The 20,771-nt window shown below is 41.8% G+C and overlaps 1 protein-coding gene across 1 annotated transcript in view; it reads right to left on the bottom strand.

The window, feature by feature from the left end:
* Nucleotides 1-19,479, bottom strand: part of LPAR1 (lysophosphatidic acid receptor 1) — a 134,938-nt gene extending 115,459 nt beyond the window's left edge. Inside the window, exon 1 of the mRNA XM_014782062.2 lies at nt 19,318-19,479. The gene's annotated coding sequence lies outside the window, so the exon portion shown is untranslated. The remainder of the gene's footprint in view (nt 1-19,317) is intronic.
* Between the last annotated feature and the right edge of the window lie 1,292 nt (nt 19,480-20,771).

Raw genomic sequence — 20,771 nt, 5'->3', positions numbered from 1 at the left:
GCCAAAGACATAAAATGTCAGAGCCTTCATTTCTCTTCCTTCTACTCCTTGAAGTGAAAAGACTACAGAACAAATACCTGTGGTTATTGGCTGATCCCTGTTCATGCCACCCTCAGTGGGGCTGACACTTGAAGCACAGAGATCCACACTTAAGTACAGGGAAAGGACCGAGTGTTGCGTTGTATAACCTTGAACTTACTCCTACTCAGTCCTCACCAAAAATATTCTTTTTTGAGAAATAACATTCATAGGCAACACCCTGAAATTGTATCTAGCCTATCATTCCACAAGGAAAGTGGAACGTCTATCCTTGGACAGAGCTGTACCAGCAAAGAGCTACTTGTCTGAATGCTCTTGCTTTGGCTCTCACAGAACTGCTTTTCTGAGATAAGCTCCGGCATCCTGCCATTGACCTATATTGAGCAACATTATGTTTTTAAACCTCACTGTTATATTCGCTGTAAAGATTGTATTTGGAGACGTTGCTCATTACATTAACACATCTAATGTCTAAAGAACCATAGATAAAATCCTCTCTCCTCCCAGCACCATGGAGAGTTGTGCCCCTTGTTCAGTCCTTATCCTCATAGGCTCTCTGGATCATACAGCTGATTGTGGCCCCTCTTCGTGTCAACTACTAGGAAGGACAGTGAAATATGTGGCCCTTTTCTACTCCACAGCTAGGACCCTGAGGTGGACCCTCAGTCTTGGTCTCTGCTTAAACTCACACTCTCACGTTCTCCTGCATTTCCTTCCTGTGCTTCTTAAAATTCTTTATCTTCAGTAGGGAAATACACAAGTAACTAACTTCTAACACTGCGCTTATCACACAGTATTTTCATTTAGTTCCCTCTTCTACTGTTTGTGAGTTTTTTTAAGACAAGGCCTCCATCTTACTTATCTTTGTATCTCCAGAGTCTAATAAGTGACCATTAATTGAATATCAAATTGAATTATATTACATGAGATTACTTCCAGTTATGGATGAAATGGTAAATTACCTCTTTAGGAAGCTAACTTAATTTCCCCGTAAGAGCAAAAGTAGTCCCTGGTCTCAATACCAACGGCATCTGGAAGAAAATAAAGCTTATGGGGACTAATATGAGGAACACACACTAAACAAGTACAAGTATAAATACTATTAAGTTTTTAACTCTTTGCTATCCATTTTTAGAGTACTTGTTCCATTTTCTATTAACCAGTTCTTTCACAGAAGCATATTAACTAGGAATATTCCATAATCAGCTGATGCAGTGAATGCAGTTAAAACCAAAATATTTTATGGCATAATAAAATCTGCACACTCAAAGGGTACAGACTTTGAGAAGCCTCAAAGAAGATGCTCTCTTGTTAGAATACGAAACTGTGGAGGAGTGAAGGATCTCACCACAGTGGAGAGAAGCACATCCTCTAGTGAGGGGAGTCAGTCCCACTCAGTGTCATCCAGGTCTATTATTAAAGCTTCCCACTGCTCTGATCATTTCCCAGGTTCTACAAATCCATATTTCTTTCATACAAATTTCCATCTTTAAAGTTTTCTCAAACTGCTGGTAGGAATATGAAGTGTTTTCATTGTTTGGGGAATTTATTTAATAATTCCTCATCACTAATCATAAAAATCCTCCCTACCTTTTGAGGCGGTAAATTCTGTAACTGGGAATCCACCCTAAAAAAATCATCTGAAATGCAGAAAAAGCCTCGCACACAAAGATGTTCAGGCAGGTAGAGCTACTGACTGGAATTCAGGTCACCTCTAGTTATGATATACCACTTAGACAAAAGACAGGATACTCATTGTGCCCAGTAGGATTTCAATCATATAAAATGTACAGAAAAAATATTAGAAGGAAATAGCCCATAAAGTTGACAACAGCAATATCTCCAGGAGGGGATTATAGCTACTTTTTTTCTTCTTTATATTTTTCTTTGTTTTCTACAATGAACACATATTACTTTAGTGATTTAAAAAGGTTTTCTTAATAACCTTTTTTAATCTACTTGGAAACCATATGATATTACTCTCAAATTAGTGATCCCATTCAGTCTCAGAAAATTACGTAGAAAGCTGTTGGGGGCAGTGTTTTTTAAAACAGCAAACAAATGAAAAATAAATCAGGCTATTAAAAATATAATGATTCAGCCTACATTGTCACATACAACAGTAGATAGAAAATGGTCAATAGAAAGAAAACACGTTTGTTACCTCTAGGTAGAAGTAAACCATAAAACTGACCATAATGGAAATTGGCCATAAAACTAACATGATTAAATGAAAAATATATTACATTAGAGAACTGCAAATATGAGTGGATTTGTTTATTTAAATATTGCCATAAAGTGGTTTCAAAAATCATCATAAAAACATTTTAAGATTATTCTAAGCGGTGTTTTATATAAAAACAAATATTTTTAAATGAGTTCAACAGTTTTAAATACTTTAAGATGTGTTTACTGACAAATTTTTACCTGCTGAGTTATTCTACCATCAAAACAGGATGAAGAAGGAAAAAGGGACTTAGGTAGGTAAATGATTCCGTGCATTCCCCCTGTATTAGAATAAGCCCAAAATTGTCCACTAACCTCTGTCATAACAGCTACTGGCCAGAGTTAATATTTTTTTTCCCCAAATTAATAGAATGTTAAATATGTTTTACAGTAAATCTCTTGCAGAAATAATACATTTAGACATAAAACCTGGACTGATTCTTGCTCCTAGAAAAGGTATTCGACAAGGTCCCAAATCCCTGAATCAGCTAAGAATCTGTGATACGTGGCCCTCCACTTTGAGGTGGCCAATGCTTGAAGAGTTGCTGGGCTGTGTTTCCCAAGGTCATAGTGACAAAGCCCTGCTTCAGTGTTGAGGTTTCCTTGAACAAGCAGAGAAGTTCAACTGATGCTCCTAACTCTGAAAACAAAATTTCTCCGGGGAGCTTTAGATTTTCTTCTACACAGCTTCTCTTGGGGCTATCCAAAATGCCTTTCCCTGGAATGCTAGGCATGCATCAGAACACTCTATACCTCTTCCTGGCTTTGTCTGCCTTGAACCTAACCTAACCCCATGACTCCAACCCCTTCTGATCCAACCTATTTCTAATACTATTCTTGAGCAACACCTGTGCCTATTACCTGCCTGGATCTCTGCCCAGCCTGATCCCAAACACTGCCTGCGCAACCTGCCCCTGCCTTGTCCCAAATCAGGAGCATGAGGTCACGGCCAGGTTTCCATACAGTATCTGCTTAAGCAGAAGATATTCAACAGCAAATAAAGGAAAATAAACTGATGAATCAACACCAAAACACACTAACTAAAATACCAACAGTTACCTGGACTTCCTGAATAAATATTTATTATGAATGAGGAATTAGGTAGAGCTCAGACTAACAGAAAAAGCATGCAATTTATCCTTTTTTCCTCCAATATATTTTCCACAAAAATAAGAACAAGTGTAATAAAGCACTTACGTTATAATAAGTGAACTTGAAAGACAGTTTTGAAATTACAAAAAATAATGTATTGGAATCAACTGATTTAGTACCCTGGTAAGAAAGGCTGAGTTGCCAAGTACCTTTCATTCCCTTCCACATAAAACTCCTTCCTTATCAAATATGCCTTAAACTTGGAATAGTCATTGAAGCTGAATTTGTCCTCCATATGATTCCTTAGCTCTTTAAATCTCTTTGAAATAACATCATGTTTCAATGGGTTTTTATGAAATGTGGATTATATACAACAACTTCGATACTGCACATTTTCCCCAAAACAAGCATCCATCATATAAACCTAAGATAATGATTTTTTCATCTTCACTGAATCTGAAAGGTTCAAAACAAAATTTAATTTTAAGTGTGGGCAAACTACAAACTATGATGTTAAAGTCTTAAGGATTGCTCAGGAACGTCCTAATCTTTGCCCACTCATCCATGTTTCCAGAAGAATCGTCAGCAGTGTTGTCCACTGTGAAGGTGTTTGTGCCATTTGAGCCTTACCTTACAACACACATGAGGATGCAGGTGCCTGGAGTTCTCCCCCGCTGGGCTTGAGCTTGTCAGTCTAAATTAGCTCAATGGCATGAGACCCTCATTTCTCTGAAGATTAAATAACCAGAGCAAAGTTGAAAATAAAAAGCATAGAGTCACTGAATAATAAGACACGGAAACTGATTTGTGCATTAACTTATTTCAAGTCCTCTATTTTAAGACAAGGACCTGAGGCCTGGAAAGGTTGGGTACTGCCAATGGCCCCATGGACAATAGTGGGAAAACTGGCACTTTAATCATGCCCTCATTAATCTCAAACTCATCTAATCATGGTCTCATTAGCCTCAAACATTAGTCTCATGTCTCATTTAGTCTTTATAGATTTCCAATTTAAAATATCTCTTTTAAAACTCTTCATGCAGCTTTTAAAAAAAAGTGGGCGGGAGGGAGGAATGAACCCTAAAATTCTACCATGGCAAAATAAGTAAATAAAAAATTAAAATCCTAACACAGCAGTAATTTCAAACCATTATTTTAAAAAATCACCAGGAAGCTATGAGATAATCACCCAATCATCTGGTCTTCACTTACCAAAACTTAACTTCGGTGTTCTCTTTTCTTACAAATTATGCATAATTGTTAAATTGGTAACTACACTATATGAGTATTTTTTAATCCAACCAAAGTACTTCTACATATCCACACAGAGCTTTGTACAGTTCCTAATGCAGAGCAAGCCTTCAATAAATGCTAGCTATTATAATTTGACAATACACAAAATTGGTATAATACAAAACTGCTTCAACACACACCTACACTCACTTCCCCAAAACATATCCTTTCTATTCCTATTTGAATTTTGTCAAGTGAAAAAAAAGCCACAAACAGGAAGGCCCATTAAGTATCACAAAAAATGCCAACTCATCGAATGAAAAGGACTGCCTTCCCTGTGTCATTCAGTTCCAGTCTTCTGTTTTGCTTCCATTACTCAATTCTTCCATGACACTACAATCTCACATGCACACAGCCCACCTCAGCCCTTCAGAGTTAACCCCTTCTCATTCTGCAGATCTAACCAAACATCACTTCCCTAGGGAAATCCTGAAACACCCCAAAGTCAGATGAGTTCCCCATTTAATCTCTTTTGAAACTCCTTGTTCTTTTCCCATGTGACATTTATCACATTTTGTATGTACTGCATATATTTGGGTGAACATTTGGTCAATATCCTCCTTCCCACTAGACTCCACGCTTCATGCCTCCAGTGATGACTGCTTTATTCACCACTCTATTCCCAGCTACTAGCACAGGAACTGATACTGTACATAATCAAGATATGTTGAATAATGAACGATCCTAATTCCACATAGAATAGCAACAGACTAGATTGGTGTTTCTTGAACTGTGTAGTTTATGACCAGATCAGTGTTTCCAAAACTTCTGAGTCATGACCAGCACTTTTTTTTAATGAAAATGAATGTACTATAAAAAAAATTGGAAAAAAAATAGAGTTTACAATATGTAGTAAACTGCATGAAACTGTCATTTTATTCATATGACCATTTCTAACTACGGGTCACCGTCAAAAAAGTTTGAAAGCCACTGCACTCGATCTCCCAATACAACTCCACCCAACTTCCCATTAAAATGCTCAAGAAGGTACACAAAACAGCAAAAATTGGCAATAGTTCTAGAAAGAAGGAGGAAAAAACCAAAAATGAAGGCATTATTTCCACTAACTTCACTCTGTGAGGTATGGGTAAGAAGCACATTGTTGGAACATATGAGGCTGAAAGATGCACACTGCACCTTTTAAACCTCAAAAAGGCAGATGCCCTGATGAATGTAGGAAAAGTCCTGAGCCTAACTCAGGAATGCGGAAGTTCCAATTGGCCAGATAAATATGAGGACATCCCCCAGCTACATAGGAGGCACCTTTCAAGCCAGCCAAAGCAAGGAGCTTAAATGGCCCCAAGAGTTAGTGAGGGTCAAAACTAGTTATAGACACATACAAAATATTGCCTCAGATTTTATTACAAAATAGAATAAAAACATCTAAAGTCTATACTTGAAATTTAAGTTATAAGGTGAAATATATATATATTTATAATTATATATCAGATATATAAATATAATGGAAATTGAGAAGGGCCAACAAGGCAAGAGAAATAAAAGCATACTAAATTCTTTGTTTTGCAGAGGGGTGGGATCAAAAGTTATTTAGCTCTTTGACTTTGGGAATCAGAGAAACATGGGTTTATGAATGTATTTGGAAAACATACAGATAATCACTAGTAAAACTGAAAACTAAAATTGGCCATTTCAAAATACTACAGATGTACGAAACAAACAATACATAGAAAAGAATAGAGAAAGAAAATGCCAGGAAGTATAACATCAGATTGAATCATACAAAATTGCCACTTTTATAGGTCAAAAGCAATCAAATACCAACAATTTCATATGACTCAACCTATCAACAATGATAATAATGGCAGCTAACACGTTCAGTGTACCAGGCATTTTAAAAGCATTAATTGAGGATTTGTGTGTGTTGTTTCTTTATAGATAAAGAACTGTAGGCTTGGGGCCGGCCCCATGGCGTAGCAGTTAAGTGCGCGCGCTCCACTGCTGGCGGCCCGGGGTTTGGATCCTGGGAGCGCACCAAGGCACTGTTTGCCAGGCCATGCTGTGGCGGCGTCCCACATAAAGTGGAGGAAGAGGAGCGTGGATGTTAGCCCACGGCCAGTCTTCCTCAGCAAAAAGAGGAGGATTGGCATGGATGTTAGCTCAGGGCTGATCTTCCTCACCAAAAAAAAAAAAAAAAAAACTGTAGGCTTAAGAGACATTCTGTCGTTTAAGGCCATGCAGCTAAATACTGGTGCAAAGAGGCCAGTGCTTTTCATACAAGGCTATAGTACCTTTCGTAACAAACAGAAACTTAAGAATTAAGATCAAACACATTTGTCATAACAATAAATGTTCAAGTAGTAAGTTTCCCTTTAAGGGGTATGTTAAAACAAAATCCAATTAAATGTTGCTTTCAAGCAAAAATATATGAAACAAAATGATACCAAAAGTTTAACATCAGAAGGATGAATAAAGTCATTTCAGACAAAGACAAAAAAGAAGATTGGCCACATTAATATCAAGAAAAAAGTAGAATGTAGTTCCAAATGCATAGAGGGTTATTTTATATTGATAAACACACAAAAAAGACCTAACAGGAACCTTTATGTATTTAATATTATGTTAATACATGGAAACCGCTATAAAGAAACTAACAAAAGCCCATTTGCAGATGGAGACTAAAGGACCATTATCAGTCTATGACAGCCCAAGCACAGAATCAGGGCACAGAGGATGTGAATAATATTATTATAGTGGCTGAATTAATAAACATATCTGTACTTGTCACCTATAGAAAATCATTCTCTTTTCAAGCACCAGGACACAGAAACAAAAATTAGCGGACAAGAAGTAAAAATTGTACAAACCTCAATTACCACCATAAATAAAACCAATTATTTATGCAAAAGTTTACGTAAAGCAATATTTAGCGAAGTCATATTGAACCACTGGCAGCATTCTCAATAAAGTCAGGTATTAACAAGAATGTTTACTTTCCTTGCACTGTTTTAGATTTTTACAGTGATTTGTATCAGCACAAAACATAGAATTTAAGCTGGACAGAACACTGCTTTTCTCCCTAATTCCATCAGAGATTGGAATTACTTGGAGTTACTTGTTCAGAGGCTGTCTTCTTCACTAGATTGTAAATCTCATGCAATCAAGACTGTATCTTATTTACTATAATATGCTCAGTAGATGGTAAATATATTGATTTTTTTATTCAAAAAATTTGAGTTCTACTATGTGCAAGGTATTGTACTAAACATTGGGAAAACAGCAGTAAATAAAACAGGAATTTTAAAAAAATAACACTTTCCCTCATCTAAGAGGAATTCAAAAGAAGATAAATACAATGGAGAAGAAAATATCAGGCAAGCCAGATAAATGGGAAAGGACATACAATTTTAAATGTAGTAATTAGAGAAGGCCTCACAAAGAGGTGACATTTGAGTTAAGACATAATAATGATGACAAAGCAAGTATACGGATACCTGGGAATAGAGTATTCTGGGCAGAGGGAACAGACAATGGCAAAGGCCTAGAAACCACAGTAGACTGTGTAGATTAGTTCATACACGGAGATTGTTTAGAGTAAGGACATAACTCTGGGAACATCAGCACCTAAAGATGGGCAGAGAAGCACAAACCCTTAAAAGAGATAGAAAAGAAGCAAGCAGAGATAGGGAATGATTAATTAAATGACACATATTAAATATTGTGACTATTACGTAGTCATTGGAAATTAAAAATGAAAGATTTTAATGGCATGTGTACTTATGATACAAAGCAGAATGCCATTAAATAGTCAGTACGATCAAATACTTTAAAACTGTAAGAAATTATCCCAAAATGGAATTAAGGAAGTTATTCTTGAGTGGTGGAACTATGGGTGAGTCTCCCGCACTTTCCAGATTCTAAAACGAGCATATACTGTTTTTACTATCAAATGGAAATGAGTATAATTTTAAAGCATCATAATGGCCTAGAAAGAAAAAGATTAAGAATAGATCTATTCTATCTTACATGCAAGAACACATGCCAATGTAATTATCTGAAATGGAAATACATTTTGTGTGTGTGTGTGTGTGTGTGTGTGTGTGTGTGTGTGTGTGTGTGAGGAAGACTGGCCCTGGGCTAACATCCGTGCCCATCTTCCTCTACTTTATATGGGACACCACCACAGCATGGCTTGATAAGCAGTGCGTAGGTCCACGCCTGGGATCCGAACCTGCAAACCTGGGGGCCACCAAAGTGGAGCATGCGAACTTAACTGCTACACCACTGGGCTGGCCCCAAGATACACTTTTTTTTTTTTTAACACACCAGTAGAATTTGGTCTGCCACCTGCATGAACACTCTCTTGCTTTTTCTGAACGGTAAGGATTCCCTTAGCTTTTGTACCACGTCCACTTGTGTTTGGATTTACCCTATAATCATGGGGTTTGACAGGCGCCACCTTTCTGATCTACACTGCTGAATGAACACCTATCCTCTGGTTTTTCCTAATCTGATCCATTTTGATTTCTTCACCTCTGAATCTTATTTCTATTTTTTTCTATTTAAACATACACAACGTGTAGACCAATAAGTAGAGTGGAGGATGGAAAAATTGCCAAAGAACTGTGTTTAATTTTGTTCTTTTCACAAACTAGACACCATAAACACACACAAAAAATTTAGGAATGTGTGCACATTCAGTAGCCTTCAGTGCAATTACATTGGTTATTCCAAAGTTTGCAGAAATCAACATTTTTCTTAAGATTCACCAGATCTGTGACGATTAATTTTATGTGTCAACTTGACTGGACCACAAAGTGTCCAAATATTCGGCCAAATATTGCTCTGGGTGTTTCTGGGAGGGTGTTTTTGGATGTTATTGATACTTAAATTGGTAGACTAAGGGAAGCAGATTGCCCTCCCTAATGTGAGTGGGCCTCATCCAATCAGTTGAAGGCCTGAATGGAACAAAAAAGCTGTCCCTCCCCCACGTAAGAGAGAATTCTTCCCATTTGACTGCTTTTGAACTGGGCTATCAATTTTTTTCTGCCTTCAGACTCGAACTGAAACATCAGCTCTTCCTGGTTCTCAAGCCTGCCAGCCTTCGAACTGCAACTACACCATTGGCCCTCCTAGGTCTCCAGCTTCTGGACTCACCCTGCAGATCTTAGGACTTGCGAGCCTCCATAACCATGTGAGCCAATTCCTTACGAGACATATTAGCAATATTAGTTCTGTTTCTTCGGAGAACCCTAATAGAAGGTCTCTCACATAATTTCAGAATTTTGACTGGGAAATAATGAAAACATATTTCTTACAGTGTTCTTTAACCTCCTACCATTTCCTCCACGTGCGGTGTTCTGGTTTGTGCATATAGTTATTGTCATAAGACCAGAGAGAAGCAGAGGTATTTGTCATGACCTTTAAACTTCTTCTTATATACTCAATTTTCTGACCAGTTCTTGCTTTCCTTTTGCCCATCTCTGCAAGATTTGGAGGACAAGTAATAGATTAGTTCAAGGTGGCTATATTAAAGATGAATTTATCTTCAATCAGTCCAATTTTTAGAAAAGACACCAGTGAAATTATTTCAGATTATAACTTCAAAATCACTAAATGGATTACAGAGCTAGAGAACCGAGTTGGCTCTCTCCATTCTCCGATGGCTATAAGGAAAACTGTATCCACAAAAAATATAATTGAGGTAGACTCTCTTGCTGAACATCCAACAGCTATTTCCCATTCCTCATTGATAACAGACCTCTGTCATTGTTTAGGACGTGGGTCTCAACTGGCGAATCATGAAGGAGTCTGAGTCAATAATGTAATATTTCTCTTTGCTTGTGATTGTTTCAGAGGCAGGTCTGTGATCTATTTCTGACCTCTGAGATAAGAAATATGTTGAGGATTTCCGGGAAAGATTTTACCTCTAAAAAAAAAAGGAGAAGGTCTTTTTCGCCCGTTTCTCTACCTTCCTACTTTGGAAAATTTCAAAAAAGCATGGGCTAGCTAGAGCTGCAGCCGCTATTTATAAGGGATGAGCCTGATGATGAAATTCAATACTCGGAGGAAGGCAGAGTAAAAGGATGGAAAGAAACTAGATTTTTAAGAAACTGCTGAGCCACCAAACCAAGCCCGGGACCAACTACCTTAAGACGTTTTGTTAAGTAAAAATCAAATGCTGCTATGTTAATAAGGTTTTCCTATTGCTTTCAACCAAGCACAACCTAACTGGGATAATCTAACGTGATTAATTGTGTATTACAGCGCACGGATTTGTCTTTATTTTGCAACAGTTGTTTCTTGTTATATTAGCTCCATATTTAATCTATCATTTCCTGAATTATAATTGTATTATGTTAATTTCTATTATGATATTTTCTATTGACATTCCCATTGATTTAATACGCTATGGTATTAATAATTAATTAATAACTTAAAGAATCAAAAGGTCTTGCTGTCCTTGTTAAAACACCAAGTATGGGGCCAGCCCGGCGGCATAGCAGTTAAGTGCGCGTGCTCCGCTGTGGTGGCCCAGGGTTCAGATCCCGGGCACGCACCCAACGCACCACTTGGCAAGCCATGCTGTAGTGGCGTCCCGCATAAAGTGAAGGAAGATGGGCACAGATGTTAGCCCAGGGCCAGTCTTCCTCAGTAAAAAGAGGAGGATTGGCAACATGTTAGCTCAGGGTTGGTCTTCCTCACAAAAAAAAAAAACACCAAGTATATATCACTCTTCTCACTCTCAAGTTCTCTCCAGCTTATCACATAAATTTCACTGGTATTTACTTGGACATAACAATTATTCCTGAATACTGCCAAGCTCTGACTTCTCAGCTAAGCTTCAAACTCAAACTTCCAACTACCAGCTGAAAATCTCTGCCTACTTGGTTTTAGACATGTCTAAAACACACCTCGCTGGAACAATCCTCATACTCTCATGTCTCTTCTCTCTGTTAATGGCAACAACATGCCCTTTTTTTTGGTCCCCAACAGCTTCGGGCACCCTTCTGTTGGCCCTTCAAGATTGACCCAAAGCATACCACCACTCTGCCACAACCCATGACCTGTCACTCACATGCAGCGCCTGGGCCTTCCGTCATTATTACTCTTCTGTGTGGAATGAGCTTCTCAGCCAACGCGTCCATTGAGGCCAGAATCCTGCTGCAAATCCTTCCTCTACTCCAAGGCAGAGGTGCTCTCTCCACCCTCCGATATTCAGATGGCACTGTGTTTACACCTCAGTTTACAATATTTATCGCCGTCTGCCTGATCTTAGGCATTTGTATCCATGGCTCTCCATGTTCATGAGCTACTTAAGAGCAGGAATCATACTTTCTTGGTGGTTGTTTTGTTTTGTTTTTATTTTTTAGCGTCCTCAGACAAGCATAAGGACTTAACCACAGAAGTGCTCAAAGATCTCAGCAGCATGAAACTGAATTGACAGGGTCTCAGATAAGGCGACGTGAGAACAGACTCTGCTGAATTTGGAAAAGTCAGTCATCCTGCCCTAGGCTTTGAGCCTTTAGGCACCTGTGTCTACTTAGAAAGTAAAGCAAGCAGTTCTCTGTGGAGCTACAGTAAATACTGGGTACAGAATGAATGCCTCATTTTCTTGACAGGACAATAATCCCTCACCCAACAAATCCTAGTCCAAGATGGCAAAGCAGCCCCTTAACACAAGGCAATTCTGATTCAGCTGTGTTACTCCCTTAGTAAGAACATTCTATCCTTATCACCTGCTGATTACCGACTTCTAAGGGGGGCCTCGTTTAATACTCCCACAATGACACTGCCTATAATGAGTAACTCCACCTATCTTCTCTGCTCCAGAAGTGCTTGATAGGCCTTCCCCAGATGCCCTGTTTGCCACCTAACAAAAGGTTCCCAGATGCCAAACACGTGCTCTGAAATGCCCCTCCTCCCCTCGCCCGAGACCCAGATGAAGCAGACTTCTTGTAGAAATAACATTCTCTGCAATGATATTTGTTCTCTTGGTTGTCACGCAGCTGGAAATAGTTTTCTTGTTCCCCGTTCATAACAGCCAGACATTCACATCTCTCTGACAAGAACTCTTAATTGAGTCATGCCATGTTGCATGAATTCAAGAGCCACGCAGGCTCTTTGGACTCCAAATTTCCAGCCCAGGGTGGTAGCCCCAATAACACCCTCTCTAAAACCAAAGCGAATAGAGGCAGTGGCGAGTACATGTGCACACAGACAGACAGACACATGCAGAGACACACACATGCATATACAAACATATATGGGTATACATAAACATAGCCACACACACATCTAAACATATATAAACACAAACATTTTTGTAGGTTTGAATAAGCAAAAGGACAAGTATGGAAGGCTAGGTAACAAACTGATGACAAAGGGGTGACATCAGATGGGTAAGGTTGAAGTGGCAGAGGGAGATTATTACAATTACTCCAGACACGTCTATAATGTTTGAATTGTTACAAAAGTCATATATTTTTATGAATGAATGCAGCTGCCTTCTTCTGGTTGAAACACTTTCTACTGTGTTCATATCCCTGACTGACTGAAACAAGTCAAGCATTAACAAAGCGAAGTATCCTGACAGCATGACCTCAGAATAGGTCCGACTTCCCATGAATGCTAGATTTGGATTATTCTAGGAAGCAAGTCATAAACTGAATATAGAAACTCAAACACAAGTTGGGTCACAATTAAGAACATCCAAAATGAAAGGGAAGCAAGCCAGGGTTACAAAAACACACAGCTATGTCTGTCTCTAGACTTGACAACTAACAGGTAAATCCAGGCAAAACATTTCAAGTTCATAAAAGGAAGATGAGAAAACCAGGCTCTGTGTCTCCTTCTCCTCTCGTTTGAGAGGCAAAAGCTAACTGACCTGAAAACACGGAGACTAGTTTGAGGAAAATATTCCTGAACTCGAAGAATAACTCAACAAACATGCTCCATACCGGCAGGCATGTCAAAAGAACGTCTGTCGTTAACACAGTATGATAGAACGCAAGCTCCCTGAGAGAAGGGGCCTCATGTGTCTTGTTTTCTACTGCTCCCCAGTACATGGTACTAGGTGTGCAACAAATATCTGTTGAATACGGAATGAATTCATGAACAAAGAAAGATTAAATTAAGGAACAAGTAAATGCAAACTAGAATTAGCAACCAGATAATATCAGTTCTTAGTCCTATTTTACAGATGTAAAAAGAGAGGAACTTGGACTTACCCAGCAATAGCAAAACTGGAAATGGAAAACCTCCCGATTCCCTCTATCTCCATCCCTTTCTTCTCTTCTAGGTTTCTTGGTTTATCTCCTAGGATCCTTCCAGATGCTAGTCTTCCAGGAGCCTTCCCTAACCCTCACCATCACCATGCCCGAGGGTCAGATGCCCCTGCTTGGGGCTCCCAGTAATGTCATGTGCGCATCTCGCTCATCACACCTGTTACAGTGAATTGCAATCATCTCTTAATATGTCTGTACGCTCCTCCTGGAGGGTAAGAATCCTGCCTTATTCATCTCCCCTCCCTGCCCCTAGTACCCAGCACAATGCTTGGTATACAGCAGGCAGTCAATTAAGTGCTGCTACGGTTGAACAGAACTTGTTTCCTCTGCCCCTGAACCATTTCTCCTTCCAAAGAACCAGGAATATCCTTCTGTTAGGGCAGAATTTCAGAATGAAGGCAGCTTAGGGATTGGTCAAGGAGAACCACTTAAAGACAGAGAAGAAAATTGAGTATAGCAGATTAACATGAAATCAAATCCAGTCCATTGTTTTGATGTTTAAGAAAATGGATAAAGGGGAACTGGCTAAAACAGGAATGGTTCACAGTAGCACTCTCTGTAGAGTGAATCCTAAACCTTAAGAAGCATAGCACACATGACAGCCATAAGGAACAAAATTTCCTTTAACTAACAGTTTCAACTTTGGAAAGCCCACCCCAAAGAGATCCATGACCAGGTATTACTAGTCAAACTTTCTTTTTCTCTTTTAGAGAAAGAGGCTGGTTTTGAAATCATTTTCCCTTATCTCCATATGAAATACAACAAACACAGCCTGATCTACCTCATTTAGGCTTATCCGTGTTTGTTTTAGCACTGGACTAAAGTTAAGAGTCTGCCCTGTCATTGTATCACTTTTTTAAAACAGTAACACAAAATAAAATAAATTATAACCTAAATCCACGCATGCAGTAAAATAGTCCTCTTTCCTTTCTGAAAGAAATTTGAATTTTATATGAACATCAAGGTTAAAGTTTCTATAGCACTGATCAGATGCATTAAGACAATTTTCTTTGCCCCATCGCCATAAGTCAATAACAACAACAACACTACTTTGAAATCATATTAACCTGCTGGAAAAAAAAAAAAGCCAGTGAATTTAAATAAAATCACCACCACCACCACACCTCCCTTCCCTCCAAAAAAACAAAAAACCAAAACTAACATGTATCCTCCTAAGAAATAAAGTATACTAACCTTGGGCTCCTTCAAGGTAACTAACTTAATTAATTGATTAAAACATGCCAAACCCAAGTTCCCCTGCAGAAGATAAACACACTGCTGGGAGGATCATTCATTCAAATTGTATTCAGAAGATAGTTAAAAGCGGTTGCCCTAATCTCCTTTCATTATCTGTCTCCTTGGTAGGCCAGCACCTCCTGATTCAAGGGCAATTAGAAGACTTACCCATTTCAGCTCCACCTTTGACATGCAGCTGACAAGCCATCATTCCCACCTGTGACACCTGTGCGGTATTGGGGTGTGAGAGGAAATCTACATCACTGCTGAATGTCTCTCCCAAATGGATCCCACAGAGATTCTTCCTATCTGAGAGACAATGAGCTAGACACCTTAGCTCTAGAGATTTAGGGGAAAAAAGCAGATGACCAGAAAGAAGGTTCTTAATGAAGCATCAGTCTACAGTATTGAGCAAGCTCCTTCTATTGGAGGTTAATCATAAAGGATTTTCAGGGTTGTGTCAGCCCTCACTGCAATACCCAGCGACTAGCCTCTCTCCACCTCCTCCCCTCTCTCATCCCCCCTACCCTTTACAAGAGCATTAACCCCATTTCTAAACTAATAATAATTCTTTCTCTTCTGTGCTACAAATAGTCAACCCTGTAGTTAAATACTATGTATAACATAAACAGGGTCAAGAATGCCAGTTGCCATTGGAGTCATGTTTAAATTAGCATTAACTAGCCGGCCCTTCCCCAAACAAAACAAAACAAAACAAAATGCTTTCTTGGTCAGCTCTGTGGCTGGAGAGTGATTTTAACCCATATGCTCAAAAGCCCTCACAAGGTCCAGCTGTAACACAATAGCATTATTAATTTTTACTAAATTAAATTTCTCAAAAGACCACCATCAATTTGAGGGGAATATGGGAGAAGAAACTACATATTCATTTATTCTATAACCTTTATCTCATCTGGATAAGCTGGGAGCAGTGCCCTAAAACTCACTAGCCATGAGTTACAAGGAATGTAATGGAATAAAAGGCCAGTCATACCTCAATGATTTCACCCCTCACTATTCCCCAACGTGTTACTCAGTGTCTTCCTGCATCTTGGGGTTAAATAACACTTCCTCCTCCTCAACCCCTTATAGCACAACTCCTTAAAATAATATCCGAGGTGCCCCGTAAGTTACCGCTTTGTATCTTTCCAGCTTTCATTACCCCGGATACAGACTACATCTTCACTCTCCACCACTCATCTTTTAAGAGACACATCATTTTCATCCTTCAAGTCCCCTTTGTGAGTCTTTCCCAGAGTCAGAATTTAATTTTCCATTCTCCGGCATGCCAAGCTTCTCGGATTCTACAGCTGCCACCTAGTTATGCAATCCAGCTGCTATACATTGCAGTTAGCTGCATCTCTCCCCCTGCACTGCAGCTCCTTCCAGAGCCTCCTTTCTTTGTGTGTGTGAGGAAGACCAGCCCTGAGCTAACATCCGATGCCAATCCTCCTCTTTTTTGCTGAGGAAGATTGGCCCTGGGCTACCATCTGTGCCCATCTTTCTCCACTTTATATGGGACGCCGCCACAGCCTGGCCCTACAAGCAGTGGGTCAGTGCGCGCCTGGGATCCGAACCTGTGAACCCCGGGCCACCAAAGCAGAGCGCGCGCACTTAACCGCTGTGCCACCGGCCAGCCCCTAGAGCCTCCTTTTTATCATCCTTGGATCCGCCCCTATAGAAGGAGTTCAATAATTGCTTATTAAAATTTCTTCCTTTTCTCCCAACTTTCTAAAACATCCATAACAGTTCTCCAAGAGAAAGTTAAATAACATGACAGGGATTTTTTGGGTAACATGATATGTAAAAATAAGAAACCAAATCGTATGATGCTGAGTTAATAAGGCCAGAACAAACTTTCAGACTCTAAACTAAGAGCTTATGTTCAAGTTTTATTACATCACACTTCACTTGTAAAATAAATCATGTTTCTCAAGTGTGTATGCATATGGGTATCCAAAAAATTAAAGAAAAGGAAGACAGGCCACACATCAAGCACAGACATTAAAATCTTGACCTCAAACTAAATTTCAAGTCTTGTTATTTGCTGAACATTTGGAGCTTCCCAGTGAAAATGATACAGTGTACTCTGCCCAGATGGCAGCTTTCCTTACTAAGCATTTGAAATAAGATTCTTGGCCCTAAAAATCACCAACTTCAGACTGAACGTCATTATGTATAAAAGGACTTAACAAGTGAGAGTTTTACTTTCTTTGAATTTTCCAATAGGTCTAACAGAACAGATTCATTAAAACCTTGAAAAGTCTATGGCATCATTTTTTTTTTTAATCAAGTTACTTCTGGGAAAGTATCAGCTTCAAATGAAAATGGAAGTTTCAAAATGCAAGATGTTGAAAGGGCTGTAACTTACATTCCCGCCTCTGTTATTGTTTCCCATCATTCACAGGGATACTGAGATCCGCTGAGTGCCCAGAGGAATGGGCAGCAGCCGAGCCCCTGAGAGACAATGATGCAAATGCAAAGTTGGTCAGGCCAGACGACAGGGATCACCTTGACTCCAGGACGACGTGAAGGCTAAGCAGGCTCACACACTATAAATAATAAGGGTAATGGAAGATTGATCCGAGAAGGAAAAAGTCTTATTGATGCCCTTGTGGAGGAGGAGAGAAAAAACAGAGGAAAATCAACTCCCAGCTCAAGGCTCTTCTTCCAGGCACCTCCTGCTGCTGGTTTTCTTCCACTTTCTTGGCCCTTCTGCCCTCTCACTTATCTCCCGGACTAACCCGTTCACACTTCCCTTTACTCCCTTTCTACTGTTCTAACGTGAGATAACCACCCACCAGTTTCTAGTTATTTGGGGAGCCGGAAGGAACAGCAAAGATCACCAAATCCCTCCATTTTCCAGATGAGGACGCCAAGAGGAAGGAGAACGAGCTGACCTGACTGGCTAAGGTCACACCGCTAGGGGACGCGGCGAGCGGTCGGGCTCGGATTATGACAACCCAGTCCTCCCGCCTGGCCCCTCAGCCCGTGCGTTCCCGCCACACACTACTTTCTCTCACTGCTTGGCTTCTTTATCCTCAAATTAAACGGTATCGAGAAAAACGCAGCCTTAGTAGACTTACAATGCTGATCGTTATTTACAATTTCGCATTTCGGACAAATATGCTCACTCCTACACGAATTTGGAGAATCAAGGGCAGAAACAACCAGTTGGCATTATACGTGTGTGTGTGTGTGTGTGTGTGTGTGTGTGTGTGTGTGTGAATGCAATTTAGTTCTGTCCAAACAGCCATAACTCCAGTATAACACCCTTTTTCCTTGGGGCTTACTCTTGTATTTGACAAGGAAATAGCTTCTTAGGAGAACTCAGCAGTTTTCCCAGTGCCGAGTCTGCCTTTTAACCAGAATTGCAGGCTTTGAATCACAGACCTCTGGTTTCACAGTTATGCTTACGCTGGGCAAACGACAAATTATGCAAATAGGTGAAAAACCATGGACTGTTAGAGCCTGAAGGAATAGAGGATTTTGCTCTAATAACTGCAGTTACATGTTTTCAATATTCATGTATGCAAATATGTATCTATTCCAATGGGAACAACGCATTCATAGTGAAACTTTAACAAGCGAGTACTCACTGGAAACCCACATTTATGAAAAATGCACAGATTTCAACAAAAAAGAAAGAAAGAGGAGCAGAAGTAGCAGCTGAGATCAACAATCTCAGGCCCCAGACTGAAGGCAGCAACAAGTCCTGGATGCCGTCATTCTTACACATCAAAGCCCAAATGGCAGCAAAGAAAAGCAAGAATAAATTTTAAATCCATTCACAACACACTAGCCCTACAAAAACCACATGAGCCCGTCGATTTCAAAACCACCGATTCGAAGCCAGGTCCCTCCCTTGCCTTAGATTTCCCAGTTACTTGCTAAGCGTGTTTGTTAGGCGTCTGGACAGAAACTTAAGTTTAAAGTCCTCAGCCGGAGAGAGACTCTTCAGTCGGTCGGTGAGAAGCAAACGGTGCGGGAGCTCCGCGCGGCTGGGCGCGGGGATCCCCGGAGGTCTACGTCTACTCGGACGCGGCTTTGGGGGAGTTTCGAGCGCCCCCGCAAGCCTTCTCGTGCCCCCACCCAGACCCAGGTAACTGGAGGCCACCTACGTGTCACTTGGGCGGGTCCCGGCCGCAGACGCTGCGCAGAGCGCGGGCCCCGGGGGCGCACTGACCTGGCCAGGGGACAGAAGGGCCAGCGGCCCCGGCGGCTGCGGCAACTTTCCTCCCGGGGCTCGGTCAACTGGTTAGTTAGGGCGGCCAGGAGAGCCTCGCCTCCTGCAGGCCGGCTCGCAAGCACGCACAGCCACCCACACCCCACACAGGCGAGCGCGCGCACACACGCACACTAACTCGCACGCACGCACGGCCACAAAGCCAGTCTACCGCGGGACAGTGCGATCCGAGCGCGCCGTTTGGCGGCGGAGGCGACGCGGCGGCCACTGGCTCGGCGCCCAGGGGGCGCCGTCCCCCCGCCCCGCGCCGTGCCCGCCCCTTTACCTGCGCCCGCCGCCGCGGCGCGTCCGGCTCCCGCCGCCCCCGGGCTGGCCTCGGGCTGCGCGGTCAATCCCCACGGCCCGCCGAGCCCGGCCCTCCGCCCGCCCCTCGGCTGTCGCCCGGAGCGGGGCCGCCCCCTGCGCCCACCCCGCGGGGTCCCGCGCACTGCCGGGAGGCGGGGGAGGGCTCCGCGGCGCCGGGGCCCAGACCGCCCAAGAGCCAGGCAGGGGAACAGGAGAGTTGCGACTCGGGGAGCGTCAGCCGCCGCTCTGCTCCGACTGCTGGGGTTTGGCGCGCTGGCAGGGGCGGCGGGGGAGGGGGCGCCGAGGGAGGGCCAGAGGAGCGGCGCGGACGCCAGCCTCCTTTTTGCCTCCGCCTTCTTTCTTTTCTGCTTGCTCCACGTAGCACAAATCAGCAACTCCCGCACCCCCAGACGCCCTCCCCCTAGCTCGTTTCCTCACCTGGTGTGTAGCCCCCAGAGCCCCTACCCTCTGCGCCCTCCTCCCCCATTCATTTGCCGAACTTCCTGCCCCAGCTGCAGGGCCGGGGCGGAGGGGTAGCCTAAGCCGCCCATTCATTATCTTACCAACCCCCCCCACCCCATCTGACACACCCACGGTTAGAGACCCGCAGCCGCCAGCTCAGGATCCCCACCCCCACCCTCTCCAGCGCTCACCTACGCGCCCGACAGCTTGCGGGACTCGGGTGGGCTCCCGCATACATTGCATTTTCATTTTGTCGCTCTTCTCTTCCCACTCGAAAAGCTCTAGAAAACATCGCAGGGCCCGCAAAACCCCTGAAGTATGGCCTCTCTCGTAGTTCACAGTTTCTGAACTTTCCAGAAGGCGCCAAGTTTCTCCCAGCGCCGGCTTTAACTGGAGGCTGCAAAGAACGAAGAGTTGACTTTGCTGCTAGAAAGGTGCACACGTTTCTGCTTGTGAGTTTTCAATTGACTGAGTCTGCAAACCAAAGCAAGTGTGACAGTGCTCCCCTAGTTTTCCATATCCACGATTATAAATTTCTCTTCCGCTTTCCCAGTGTAACTTTGCAAGTGCAAACTATCAATTTTAGAAGAGTAATTAAGGGCGGGGAATGCACACCTGAAGGTGTGGGCGGGAGCGGCACGGGACTA

The sequence above is a fragment of the Ceratotherium simum genome, chromosome 29 (assembly GCF_057802395.1).
Source record: "Ceratotherium simum simum isolate JZ-2026a chromosome 29, ASM5780239v1, whole genome shotgun sequence".
Taxonomy (NCBI): Eukaryota; Metazoa; Chordata; class Mammalia; order Perissodactyla; family Rhinocerotidae; genus Ceratotherium; species Ceratotherium simum.
This window is presented reverse-complemented; position numbering and strand designations above follow the sequence as displayed.